The sequence below is a fragment of the Bombus vosnesenskii genome, unplaced genomic scaffold (assembly GCF_011952255.1).
Source record: "Bombus vosnesenskii isolate JDL3184/JDL3185 unplaced genomic scaffold, Bvos_JDL3184-5_v1.1 scf7180000014575, whole genome shotgun sequence".
Classification (NCBI taxonomy): Eukaryota; Metazoa; Arthropoda; class Insecta; order Hymenoptera; family Apidae; genus Bombus; species Bombus vosnesenskii.
In genome coordinates this window covers 1-15,356 of record NW_022883529.1, presented here as the reverse complement: position 1 = coordinate 15,356, position 15,356 = coordinate 1, and the positions used below count along the sequence as shown (strand labels likewise).

Here is a 15,356-nt window from a genome sequence, read left to right as displayed (position 1 = left end):
AATATAGGCATCAAACATAACCTCCGACCACAAGAAACGAATCACAGCATCCTGCACTGTTTTCCTGCAAATCACCATTGCAAAGCGCCATTACTCGCGCAACGGTCACAAGCGAATTGACGTAACACAAAGAAACCTGCGCAGCAGCACTGAACAGATATTGACGTCATACGAAGAGTGCAGATGGATCAATACGGTCGACAGAAGTTTTAACTATCTGGAGTGCGGATAAATTTTTACTGAGAGTCGTATAGGAATCTATAATCTGTAAGTACACCTTTGGCTGAATGGAAATTTCTCTTACATATAGTCAAAAATGCAGAAACTGTGTATTGAATTGGAAAGTGATAAAAAATAAGTGAAGTTTCGAGGTTGCATGTGATTGCATGAGTACACAGGACGTTTTTAGTGAATAAAAAATAATTTTGAAAGACACGAGACTTATCTTGTATTTTATGCACTCTCTGTGTCCGAATTTCCAGAAGCTCTCTATCTTATGAAGTGTTTTAGATTAGCTGGAAAATTTTGTACGTACATACAAGAAGTATACGATCTAAGTGGAATATTCCATTATTCTCTTGATACAACAGAAACGAAATTTACAGAACTTCTCAGAAAGTTGGTTTATTATTACCAAATTAATAGAATTAATATACGTTTATCATCTTTACATACCTAAGTCGTGGGGGTTTATCGTGCGTAAAAAATTAGTGTCGTTTCAAAGTTACATTTCGTACATTTTAAGCCTATAATTTGTAACGTACAAAACAATGTAAATTTGAGCTGTTTCTTATCTCCACAATAAGAAAATCCAACTTTACGTTTTTTACACAATGATATTTATGGAACAGTAATATCATATTATTGCATCGCTTGGAGAATGAAGTCAAGGTACGATGTGACCCTAGTGTAAACGCTGGGATACCCAGCTGTGCCGCACTTATAAGCATAAGACACAATACCTATTAAATACGAGGTTAATTCATGTTGTATCAGCAGTGGTCCGCCGCGGTCAGCCTGAAAGGATCATTAAATTTTTAATCAAAGATACTGAAATATATCGATCGAATTGTATTGAAATTATACTTATATACAGTAATAATCTTCTATTGATTTGTGTATTGAAATACTCCAATTTATAACGTACATGTTATATGTATTTTGAGCAAAACTAAGATTAAAAGGAAATTAGATTAAATACCATAACGAGGTGTGAGAAGTGGGCAAAACTATTAAATTGTGTTTATCTATTATTTTTAATGTTTAAGACGTCGATTTGATGTTAATTCGAATGGACGTGTCTTCAGATACCGTATAGTTTGTAGTAACTCTGTAACTTAATTACCGTACAAGAATCCTTTCCACCCTGAGCACGTTCGGCGCATATTATACCATCAGTGATATCAGGTGCATTAGGAAATTTGGAATAAGCTATTTTGCATTAGGCGTTCTTAATCACTGGCATTTGTACTTCCATTAATGCATTACGTCGTTGTCGTCCTACGAAGAAAATAAGAAAGATATTTAAGACTGGAACTGTTTAATTTTATTATAAAATTGATATCACTTACTATATCTTAATGCTCCCCATCCAGCAACAAGGGGGTTATAGCCGACGAAGTTGCTCTTTCGTAGGGGCTCTTTCGTACAAATGGGATATATGTACCCTGAGAAATAAAAAAATAAATGAAAATGCATGAAACGAATGACCAAAAGTATGAGAAAGAATTGTACACGCTTTATGACACAATATATGTGTACAGTAAAAAATTTCAGGATATGATACTTCAGTAATACTCAATAGCATATATATATATATTTGAGGACTTACTCGAAAATGGCACCTCCTCCACCAATCTAAGAATGGCAATATTATGATTGTGTATGTTTTCTATTCCATCCATATGTGCACAATGTGCTACGGTCAAAACATGCCTAGCCGATATCAGGGAACCTCCGCACTTCCATAGTGGTTTGTCTGGGTTTCGGGGATTACGAAAACCTAATGCAGCGATCCATGGCCAAGCGCCTAAAATGCAATAGTCATAGTTGTGAATATACATAATTTTTTCTCACATAGCGAGTAACAACGATTATTACCTATTCGATATTCGATCATACAGCAGACGATAAGTACATACGTACAAATACTCTGAAATAGAGATTTGATAAAGACAGAAATTAAATTTTTATTCCAGTGGAATACAAATTATTAAATAATTCTATATAATTTCTATTTGAACTATACTGAACTATAAAGTTCAAACGTGTAATTTCTGCCCTAATAGTTTTTGATCTCTATCCATATTATTACTCCTATATCAATTTTTTATTTCAAGCAAAAAGATACTCTTCCTAACATGAAGTAAAAGAAAGAAATAATTCAAGTTAATAAGTAAAGTTACTACCGATAAAATCATAGCATTATTATTTAGTCTAATTGGAATGTACATTGATGTGCTGTTTAATGCCTTTAAAGTTCATTCTTTGCAGTAAATGGCTTATTATTAATCGGAAAGAAAGACATAAAACGTACCAAGTTCAGCTGGTTTACCATCGACCACCCTGGTATGAGAGACGTTGCTAAAACCACAGTATGGTGGTCGCAAAGCCTTATACTTATACACAGTTTTTATTAAAATTTCTCTCTTCTCTTTGTTTGGATCGTTCGGACAGCAAACGATCGTAACATTACCCTGGTATCTGCACACTGATCGTCTATAAAAATCGGTGGCTGTACGGTACTGTATCTGCCATATTTCTTGCAGAGGTTTACATTTTCTGTAGTCAAGGCACCTGCCTTCTTGATTGTCCGTTGTGGTACATTCTGGATCAAACAATTTTAAAACATTTATACAGTTCAAAGATGCGTAAGAAAGCGACACCGATTACTCAACTTTCGAAGTAAAAAGCCGATCAAGTCCACCGGATTGCCCTACAGACACGTATTAATCCGTAAGAGTTAGTCATCATGTTGATAATAATTATCTAAAGAAACTTTTCACGTGAAAATATAGAATTTTAATTGATTAGATATTGTGTTAGCCATACTTAAGAAAGAAAATGAAAATGAATGAAATGAAAGAAAAGGACTACCTTCAACCTCATGTTTTAAATAAACACTTTGTCAGTTTTGCGGTAAATAAATTCTTAGGAATTCAGGACAGTTTTTAGTGAATCATTTTGTTTCGACCGTTCGCGGAGAGACGCGATCGCGAAATAGCACGTCAACGAGAGTTGTAAGTTCCCGTTACGATTAAATAATCGACGCCACGAACTGATCGATCCCCTTATTTCGATTATGATAATAAGGGTAGTTCAATGAAATTCCACAGAATTAACACAAATAAATTAATGTTTATTTCAACAACTTATTAACTAGAAAGATATAAATGGAACAAAAAAAATGTAACTGCGTTTTGGTTGATAAGTAATGCGCGACATACCACATGTGTTGACGGTTCGACTTCTCGAAAAGTTCTGAACGCCTTTCGATTTTTTTCGTTTTTTCTGGAAGGCGACTCCCACTACGTTCGGATCACGCCACATTCTTTTACGCGAGGTAAAATACGTTTCTGGAAGTCGCCCTGCTTAATGAACCATGCGCTTGCCACTACAATGTTCGTTTGCCGGGCAGACGCGACGATCCGTCTGCGACATTATAGTGCCGCGATCGATAGTTAAGAATATGACCTATGGTAAGCCGCATGGCGTAACATTCTCCCCCCGTTGAGAGGGTACCGATCAAACTAGGGAGGTGTAGTTGAAGTTCCCATCTTATTTCGTCTCGGTGGCTAGTTGTTCGGGTTTCTCGAGATCGGGTTGAATTGGCAGTGGGACAAGCCTTTTGACGCCCCGATCCAAAATGCTCTTTGCCGTCTGAACTGTAGCTGTTCGGATGACACCATCGGCGCCTGGATGAACCTTGATAACTCGGCCCAGAGGCCAATGCATGGAGGGAACGTTGTCCTCTCTGAGGATGACGATTGTGCCCTTTTGGATGCTGTGTCCACCCTTGCTCCATTTATTGCGGTTGGTTAGCTCGTTCAAATGCTCCTTATGCCAGCGGTTCCAAAAATGTTGTTTAAGCTGTTGGATATGCTGCCATTTGGAGAGTCGGTTCGATGGAATGTCTCTGAAATCTCGATCACGTAAGCACATTAATGAATCGCCAATGAGGAAATGTCCGGGAGTGAGGGCTAGGAGATCATTTGGATCGGTGGAGATAGGAGTTAGCGGGCGGGAATTAAGGACTGCTTCTATTTCTATGATAAGAGTATTACGGTGTTAAGCTCATATGTTTCTGTTTCTCCACTCGCGCTGCGCCATAATATCCTTTGATATTTCCGATCCTCTGGTCGTACGAGGAATTGCCGATACATTTTCTCGATGTCGCCAGTGAGTACGTACTGATGAGCGCGGAATATAATTAATATACAAAATAAATCTTCCTGTAACTTGGGTCCTGTGCAAAGTGTATCGTTTAGGGAGGTTCCGGTAGTGCTTGGTGCCGATCCGTCGAAAACTACACGGAGTTTGGTGGTTTGACTTGATGCTTTGGTCACGCCACGATGGGGTAAATAGTATCCGTTGTCGTCGGAGTGGTTGACATTGACCTTCGTCATGTGTCCCAATGCCAGGTATTCCTGTATTACCGTTCGATATTCTGATTCGAAGCGTTTGTCGTGCTGGAATCGGCGATTGAGTGAGGCGAGTCGTTTAATTGCCAGCGTTTTAGAGGATCCGAGTGACTGAAGCTGATCGTTGAAAGGTAGAGCGACGATGTATCGTCCTTCGCTGGTGCGTCGGGTGTGGGCTTGGAAGTGTTCTTCGCATCGTCGATCTGCCCTCTGAGATATGTTTAATTGAGGGTCCTACATCGATTTCCCAAAACCGCGGGGGGTTTGCTTGTAAAGTCGTCGTGGATGTGTGAAATATGTTTGTCGCGGTTTGGGAAGTTGAACTCCCCAACTATGATTATTTTACTACAGAATCCTCAAAAACATGATGTATGTATATATATCCTGAAATATTATCGGTCTATTGTCAAGTTATAGAACATTATGGAAATTGCCAATTAAAGTCATAAAAAACAAAAAATAAGGAAGTTCGTTAAAATATGTGATTTTCCAATCAAGATATAGAATTTATTCGAGGAATATAGATTACGGTAGAGATGGTGACGGTAACAATGAGTGGACTGATTCTTCGTGCGAAAACAAATTGGAAGCGCAGAGCGATGTATTGTTTCAGCGAATATCGATTTTAAAGCACGGTTTTAAAGTACGTGTGCGTTTGACTAGGTGTGTTGATTAATATTGCTGTCTGATTTTCGATATGTAAATACAATATCTACATATCTTTAAACTTGTGATAATTGAACTAACAATTTTTTTAAATTTAAATTAAACTTATGATAATTGAACAAACAATTTTTTTAAATTTATATTAATATTTATCCTTTTAAATGCAACAATTTTTTTTAATAATAACTTCACGCGTAAGTCAGCTGCGCACATATTTGATCGTTCTTTAAAGCTTGAATCTCTGCGAAGAGAAAAAATCTTTCAACCAACAAGAACTGGTTCTACGTTTTCTATCCATTTCCTTCCAGATAAATCTCTCTATCTAAAATCCTTATTTCCGTATTTCCTTGAAAGGGTTAAAGTCGTTTTGTATAAAATCCAACGTAGAGAAGAAGGAAGATCCGCAAAAGATTCTTTCAGCTTTCCCTATGTTTGAGCTCGAATCAAAGCAATCCTATTCCCAATAGGGTGACTATGCGTTTAACTTCTCATAGAATCTCTCTGATTCCGTGTGATACCTTCGGTGTTTTTGAAGTATGTAATTGATGTCGTAACGTCAACGCTTTGCAGTGCGAATTCAATTTTGAGTTGCAATTTCCCTGTTTGCGTGGCAAAAGCATAAAATCGATAGCGCATGTTTCGATAAACACGTTTTCTTTGCTGATGGCGCACTGTAAATATAAATATTTGAATAAATATCGCGAATTTCATGTTGCTAAAAGATTTATACTATTTATTCGTAAATAACTGTTGGATATGTTTAAGTTGAAACCACTGCATTAGGTCTTTTTTCTTGTTTAAAATTATTTGTATTGGTAAATTGAATGAAAGTTCTAACATGTAATTTGTTCTTCTTTTATAAATAGTTTAGTTTACAGAGGATAAAGCGTGGGTAACTCACGACTGTCGCGATCATGACACTATACATACCTATGTATAGCACGTATACTAAGCTAACTAAAATAGCAAGTCAGAGAAATGGAAACTTAGGAAAATCTAAAGGAAGATAAAACGTTCGAGCCTTGCCAGGAATATAAGATGCTAAGTAATCTTCCTAAGTAATCTCCTCCAGCTTTTTCTAGTTTGATCAATAATTATTAGTACATGTTAGGAAAACAAATAGAATTTTTGTTCTCAAGCGAGGTATAATTTAAATTTTGTATGTACACAAAAATGTTAAATATCTGTAATAAACATGGTATAATCAATTTTTTTACATAAAATTATATTGTATAGGCTATTGTTATTTAAACATTTTAAATTGGATGAAGAAAAAAAATGACGCAAATAAAACGTAGGACATTTTAATTAAAGAGACTAATATAGAGATTTATCTACTTAACTGTGATTAAATCATCTCCACTTAACGCTCTACCTCTTCTAGTAATTATGCTTCGTTAAACTATGATTACAGAGGATGGGTTTTTTGATAAAATGACATTCTGACAAATATATATAGATCGATATATATAGATATAGATAGACAAATATATAGATTCTTACAACAGTAGTTATGAATGAACAGTAGTTATTGTATCAATTCCGTTCTTCAGAAGCTTCATTTGTGAAAAGACAATTCGCCAGAATATGGATTCACTGTAGTTATAGCTATAGGATTTCAATCTAGTTGACAGACTTGCTTTACGTAGAGAATATCTGTCTCTTGTTCTATCTTATCGCGATTCTCTCCTCATCTTATACGCTTTGTCGAGCAAAGTAATATTGGCATATATCTCGGCTCTGGTTACAATCATTAGTTTCCGCCTAAACGGTTAGAATCACATAGCTCGCGCTCTACTCTCGTTTATTCAACATTCAGGCCATATGGTCGCATGCGACGAGGTTTATGTTAATTCCGACCGATTACAATACCTTTCTTTCGTTTACAAGGAACGACGAGACTGGCAGTTGCGTGATTTCCAATGCAAAAGCCGCGATATCTGCTCGATAACCTAACCTCAACCGATTTTGTTGTACTACTCTTATGTGGACTTCGTTTGTACCACTTTCGTAACAAAAATAGAATACGTAGAACACAGCATTCCGTTATGCGATATTGTCGATTCCTAACATCCGAAAAATCAGAGATAATTATTTCCCTACGGTTGTACATTTGTGTGAAAAATTACGAACGTAAAGTTGTTTGGTGCATGCACAGTCCTCCCCTCCCCTGCATTTGCGTGGACATGCTAGAAAGATTCACTTTTCCACGGTGAAACTGTATGTATTATAATTTCATTTTTATAAAGGTCGAACATCCTACTATGCATAAATTTAATATTAATATAAGCAGGTTTCGTGTTAAGTATTACATCTGACGTATAAGCACACGTGTGTACGAGCCTTGGTTTTAAATGTCTTATAGTAGACACCGAAAAGATTATTCAGTTGGATATCTGACTCAACATAAATATTTTACTAGGAGATAACATGTTAAGAACACGTTGGTGGATGGCATGGGAGATGATGAATGAAGACATACTTCTGTGAGATACATAAAATAGTAGTCAGAACGTATTTTGGCGCTTGGGGACAGCAACAGCTGGTGATACTGTCATACACCTCCATTTATAAACTTTCGAAAATCGATGTGACCTTCAAACTTTAGTGTATTCTGTTTCACAGCACAAAATGTTTCCGAAACGTACGTTTATTGTTACAATAAACTTGACTAGTGGCTCTGAAATACTATCCTTGAAAAAACAATGGGGAAATTGCAGCAAAAAAAAGAAGGAAGTAAACAAAGACCTTGTTGGTTCGTAAAAATAAAATATGCTACAGGAAAAACTTTTTCCAACGGATTGAGACGCGACAAGCTTTAAAAGCTATGACGCGAATCGAGCGTTTGTCTACAAGAGCGCATTTTCGGTGGATATATATGTCGGAATGACATTGGGGATAGGGTTGTCGGTGTTTGAGGAGTCTTCATTGAAGGTAGCCATCGTTGCGGTGTAACGAAGATACGATTTATTGACACAGGTATGAATAACACAGGTTTGACAATCTACCACGGCGGTGAGACGTCAGCAACACTAGTGACAGTGGTCTCCGGTTCAATAACGAATCCGCGGCCAACGGGATGACAGATGGGCGTTCTCGCTGAATCTAAGTCTGACTCGTAAAAATAATTGCTGAGCGTAAAGACGTTACTCTTTGGTCGACGGGAGCGCGTAAAAGAATGCCCGTCCCGTCCCGATGATGTCACAGAGGAAAACTATAATGGGTTGTGTCTAAGGACACGAGATCATCGGATTCGTCGAGGAAAGCCTTCGTTTAGAAAGTAAGGGAAATTGACGTTGCTGCTAATTGGTCAATCTCCATATCGGTGGTTAGAAAAAGATGCTAGCCGCCTTCGAGGGAAAGTTGCTAGTGGGAGACGCCGCTCGTTGAAAAATATGTCTCCCCTATCTTCCCGTAGTTGGGACAAAGACTGTTTGTCTGTTTGAAGGACTTTAGTTAACCAAACCTTAAGATTTATAACGGGCCCTCGGGCTAGCCGAACATGTACTGCGGAGACGCATCGACATCTGGCAATCATCTTACTCGAAGAATAGGGTCTGCGTGTGGCGAGCCACGGGACAGAACCCGTTGGAATGTTTACTGTCGCGTGTCGCCACGAATATTTCTTTTAAGGAGAGCTATAGAATTACTCCATACCTTTGTTAGGCAAAGCGTTCATCCCTTGAACGCGGCTACGTTGGGCGACAGACTGTCACCTCGAGCCAAAGCTCACCGTCACTAATCTCGAACAATTACAATCGGATTGAATAAAAACAATAGTTTAGTTACAGTTATAGTAGACTTTAGATTGCAATGTTGCGGGGCTATCCCAAGGTTCCGGTGTCCTTTCATCTCCGACATATATTTAACTATATATATTAACTATATATTTTCCCTAGGAACAGTAAGATTTTAACGATACAACTTTATCAAGAGATCTTAATGTCATAAACGGTATCGAAACTTCGTAATTAATATTGTTAAGGAAGAAATTATTGGTAATCTCCTCGAACGACGAGCGCTTGATATTCACAATTAGAACTCGATATCTTAGCTTCTTATAATATCCTAATAAAAAGTTATTTATCGATTACAATTGTCCTGTCGTATTTTATTGTGTTTGCTTTATAAATGTGAACTTTATTCAAAAAGAGTTCATCGATATAACGGTATTGAAGAGAACTACTCGAGAAACTATATCTAGCGCTTGGATGGAGGGATTGCTTGCTTCTTACAATCGAATAATTGGAGTGTAACTAGAAACACGAACGGTAGTTTAGCAATGGAGAAGAACTTTAGAACGACAGCAATTTTCTTCTTGTTTCTTTGAGAAAGGCACCGTTCATTTTATGTTTGACGAGAATGGGGTTGTTGGACGAATTTGATTAAAAGGGAAAGATCTTTAACAAATATTCTTCCCATTGATACATTCCTATATTTTTGATTTAATTATTTGAAAATGCAATTTTGCATATACCTATGTGCAATTATATACTATAATCGCAGGTGTTTCTTTAAAATGATGTACTATTGAAACAAGGCAAAATATCGTCGAATTCTTCTACATTCAATTTCTCAAAAGAATGGCTCTATTGATTAACCAAACATAGTTCCCATAAGCACATACGTACTTCTCAGAAAAGATAGTTATATCTAGAACAATATTACTCCCCACAGTGACCTATATGTCAAAGAAAAAAAAGACACATCAAGTATTAAATCATACTACTATTACGTCCACTATCTCTACAAATCCTCCACTCTTGGAAAAGTCTATCTTATTCAAACGTAACGTAACTCAAATTAAATCTTTTCCATCCTCATAAATACGAAACATTTATAAAATTATCATCTTCGATTATTTACTCAACATCTAGCTAACAAAATCTTCTCCATCGCCGTACCCCTTAATCCTGACCGCGTACAATTAACGTATGAATAGTTAATTTATTGAAATTTAAACGACCATTTTACGCTACTTGTACTCGAATGATTTTAGGATCTTGCTGTATCTCTTGCACAGTGTTATACTGACAGGCGAGAAACATAGAAACGTAACTTCCGATCCACTGATTTACCCTAAACAGACGATGATAGGTTATATGGTGGACGCAATACAGAAGCGTTTCCGATGCAATTCGAAGGTGCGTTGTTACAATGGAGTTCATCGATCCATAATGACTATTTCCCCGCCAACTACAGCCTGTAATAACGGAATAGCCAATAAAGTATATCCTGTCGATTTAATCGTTACCCCCACGGTGCACCGCGCGCACGGAGATCGGATCGGTGATTTTCACGTGATGTTTCGCAAATCGTGAGGCGCTCGCGTGATTCGCGCGTTTTAAGCGTTCCCGCTCTTCCCGTCCGATAGAAAGAGAAAGGGAACAGGGGTGGAAGGAAGAGGGAAGATACGTGATGCGGGTTCAACCTGCCGCGGGAACCTTTAAAGAAGGTCGGTGCAACGGGAGAGATGTAATTTTAATAAATTGGATTCAGATGTTGGAGATGCAGCAGATTTACGACTCGCTGGAATTAAGTTAGTTAAGGTGTTGAAAACCTAACGTCTTTTCAAAGGCGTTTGCCGCGTTTCTTTTCAAATCAAAATACATACATACGATACGTACAATGTATGCGCCTAAAGTTTTAAAGTTAATTTCTATTCAAGGAATGGACTGTTTTATTATAGGTTTAGGAAATTGAAAAGAAGCAATTGCTTGTTTCTAAGAAAGAATCGCGAGAAGTACAATTAGAAACTGTATTGTGAATCACTTTTCCTGGTTTCCGTAACGAAGAAGTGAAAAAAAAACGCAGACAAGTCAGCGTTTACCGTAGCTAAATGGAAGATACGCAGGTACGAGTCGTTACAGTTTTGTCGTTGCAACGATTCCCGCTGCGTAATTTGATAATGAACAGTTGAAAAATAGCAGCGTTGTGTCCGTACTCTTTAATATCCCATTATATGGAAGTTAACGACCGGAAAATACACCGCTCGACTACTTGAAGGAAGTAGCTCATGAGCAAGTCTTTTGTATCCTCGCAATGGTATAATTCCTGTAACGTCTCGTTCTCGGAGGATTTATTTCGTTGATTTGTATTTGTTTATTGTTTTTGTGTTTTCATGAATGGAGCATGTCGCATGCGAATCGTAATATGGTTTTAATGGCGTTTCGACTTCAATGATATCAGCGGCTGATTGCGCTTCCCGTAAGAAGCTTCCAATCATTATGTATTTTAGGAACAACAAATAAGGATATTTAGAGAACGAATTAATTATTCAATTGTTCGCGCAAGAAATACCTGTCTCTTTTTCGAAAGTTATAAATGCTGTTTTCAAAGAGTTCCTTAGCTCACCATAAACCAGATAAGAATCTTTGGTTCCGTCCAGAAAAAGAAACCTTCAGATCAAACCGAAAGGGGTTCGGATTATATTTTCTAATCGTATTTGTATATTTTGTTTTTACGGTCAGCTTGTCATCCACGTACAATCGAACAGAGAGTCCATTAATTATTTCCCTTCGACTTGTTTCAGGGGGAGCATCTCGGAAGCCATGCCGGCTGACGAGTTCGCTGGAAATCGAAACAGAAGCAAACCAAGACTGCAACCACCTTAACGAACCGCTATTATCACTGGCAAGGTCATCGGGCAGACCGGATCTAATCATGCTCACGCCGACCATGCTTCCTGTGCACTCGTTCCTCTTTCTTAACGACGTCAACCAGAAGATCGGGTGCTAAAAAATTCGAAATCGAGTTGATTGAAAATCTCAAGGAATATTAAAAAAAATACGAATAAACAATTTGATATAGAAATCATCCATTTTGGGCAAAGAAAAGAAACAATCAGAAAAAGGAATAACCACAGAAGCTCTGAATTTCATTGCTTCCTAATGGTACTTCCTTGGATATTTTTACATTCTGGAGGCGTGAACGAACTCTGAAAAACAGAAACGACTTCTATCGGATGATCGAAAGAACTACCTGGACACTGAGTATAATTATTCACACGTGCGGATGCCATTTCCGGCATGTTTCTCCATGAAGAAGGTCAGCTTCAGTTTTTGCCACTTGTAGATAGAAGTTGAAGTGGCGGACGTCTTAACGAGGTTGCTAGAATGTGAAAGAAATAGATGCGGGAAATATTATGAAGATATATTTATGAATATCTAATTGAGCATTTAATTAAGAACTTAATCGAAAGACCAAAATAAGTTGGTTCTTGAGACCAAGTACCAACGAGTACTCGAGTAAAACGATTACTCCTTAAAAGGAACAATAGAATAATCATGCCTCCGCAGACGGTGGTCTCTGCTTTCATGCCTCATCGCGGAGAATCTCAGCGAAAAAAGTGTCCCGAAGCGTGAGCTGAAAGGTGGCTATGTAGGCTGCCTAGTGAATGCCGTCGCCGTGGTGGAGCTGGCGTGTAGCAACTCCCTAAGTCCAGGAACCTAATCCTGCGTCAGAAAGACAAAATTCGCTACGGAGAAAAGTAAACAAAAATATATATATAGGGAAGAAGAGACAAAGATTAAAGATCATTAAGAATTAAAGGTAATTTAATGATAAAAGGGAGAAAGAATTGTGTAAAAATTCTACTGGGAAAGAAAAGAAAGAAGAAGCCTCCAACGAGAAAGACGTGCTCAGAAGCGAATCCCGCGTAGCGCCATGTAGAGGAGCAGGAAGAAAATATTGGTAATCTCCTCGAACGACGCGCGCTTGATATTCACGATTAGAACTCGATATCTTAACTTCTTATAATATCCTAATAAAATGTTATTTATCGATTACAATTGTCCTGTCGTATTTTATAGTGTTTGCTTTATAAATGTGAACTTTATTCAAAAAGAGTTCATCGATGATTATCCATTACAGGTTGTTAATAAACCTGAATTATGCACAAAGGAATTGCCGTTAATAACTTAAGATTCCCTGCCCGTCGTACAGGGCACATATAGTAAATATTCTCGACGATCGTAACGTTTAAGTCCAATTCGAGCTTATAGTCCCATGCGAGTTAAACAACGACAATAGTTTGAATTTCTATTTGTTCGTTTGTCGTCTGTTTATACCCGGAGCACCTGCTGTAAACCAATACAAAATTTATTAGATCTATAAATAACACATATAAAACTTATTAATTTATAATTAATATAAAATAGGAGAGCACGAAACTTCCTATTTTATGGATATGCTAAATCTTTGTAAAAAATACCATATCATTAGTATCATTTTAATCGTTCTAAAGGATTTAGCCGCATAAAGCTGTGACCCTTGGAGGAATCGATGTTCACGCGTGACAAATTGAAATTGTGCGAAGGTTCCGGTACGAACATCACAAGCGTCGATATCAGGGGCACAGGCACATGTTCTGGGTTCATTATACATCACAAGCGTCGATACCAGGGGCACAGGCACATGTTCTGGGTTCATTATATATTTATAAAGGGCTGACGACTCAGTGGATGGTCCGGGTAAATTTAAATTGTAAATGAACGCATTGCTGGTTTCAAGTAAAAGCCTGGATAAGAGCGGATATGGTATGAGAGTCTGTCGTGGAAAGGGGAACAGGCCGCTTTTATTTGTAAAGTTTGAATCTCCTCGATATTGAGGATGTTGAAGCTGCAAGTATGTATTTCATTTTAATCCATTCGAGACCGAGATTTAATTGTAAGACGATACCTAGGTGTCGGTACGATCTGAATGTTTAGTTAGAATGATTCTGTGTTTTGCTCTCTCCAGGGTATCCTTTTCATACTTAGATTTTAAATCGATGACAATCTTAAATAGTATGCCTCATATTTTTAAAATATAAAATTATATACTATGTTATTCTATAATGTATTATGTACAGTTATATATATAATAATTCTATATTGAAAAAAATATGAAATTAACATGATATATACATTACTACATAAGTTATATAAAATATGTATATTATACCCTTGCCTACTGACTGATATGAATTTCTTTCGGTCTCGAATGCGTTAAAAGAGAGCGCAAAGAAGTCGAAATTACTTATTGTAATTAGTAAAACGACTTGAGAGGCAGACAGATACAAGAAAGAAGGAATATTATATTAGCGGCATTATCATGTTTTTGCTCTCTTTAAGTCTTTCATCGAGACAGACAATCTACAGGTATTAATCGACCAATTTCTCCAAGCTGATAACTTCGAATTGATGTTTATATATAAGAAGTGTTATGTGTTAATCTGTCTAAATGTTTAAAAGGTGTTATAAATTAAATGTTGTTAAACGATACGTAATTGCCTTTTGATCGTAAATTTTACTATCAAAGGGTCTTTTATGTATGCGTAATCATTGTGAATTATAACAATTTATGTGATCGATATTAAAGGTGTTTAAAAGCATGTATTTTTTCTATATTATTATTCTCCTATATTATTATCCTATATTATTATAGCATTCCTATATTATTATAATATCCAATTACATGTTGATACACAAGATATACAGATTATTATTTATAACGTTTTGGTTTTCTTAATTGAGTCATTCATTTAGTACAAATGATAAGAAATTAGTAATAATTCACAAAAAAAGGATATTGTAGTAGAAATATTATAAAAAAACATTTTCTGTTTTAGCGTAGAGTTACTTCTTCTTACAGACAGTGTCGTACAAATCTGTACGTCTCTGAGAAAATGTAGGTATCTGAGCCCTTACTTCCTCAACAACTTTTAGATCTGATAGAAAAAAGAAACATACGAAGTAATAAGTAATGCTTACTAATAAATTCAACAAATACAGAGGAAGATGACTAAATCGATAAATTAACGAGACTAAAAATTAATTACATCATGGATCTCTCGCTTTTAATTTCAAGCTGTAAATTACCGATATCGGTGACTGCCATATTCTTTTGAGTTTCCAAATCGTAAAGAATCTTTCCCCAGGGATTGGTCAACTGTGTATGTCCCCATGCGACCTAACTTGCTTAAGGAACACGAGCCGGTGATATGCAGGCAACGTATAATTGATTATCATTCGCTCTGAAACGCTGAAGTAATGACCAGTGCAGTGGTCC

At 36.9% G+C, this 15,356-nt stretch overlaps 1 long non-coding RNA gene across 1 annotated transcript; it reads left to right on the top strand.

Annotated features, from left to right (window-relative positions):
• Positions 1-227: 227 nt before the first annotated feature.
• LOC117240132 lies at positions 228-12,093 on the top strand. The gene is made up of 2 exons (XR_004494635.1): positions 228-267; positions 11,839-12,093. It is a non-coding gene; the product is annotated as an uncharacterized LOC117240132 (long non-coding RNA).
• Positions 12,094-15,356: the final 3,263 nt, after the last annotated feature.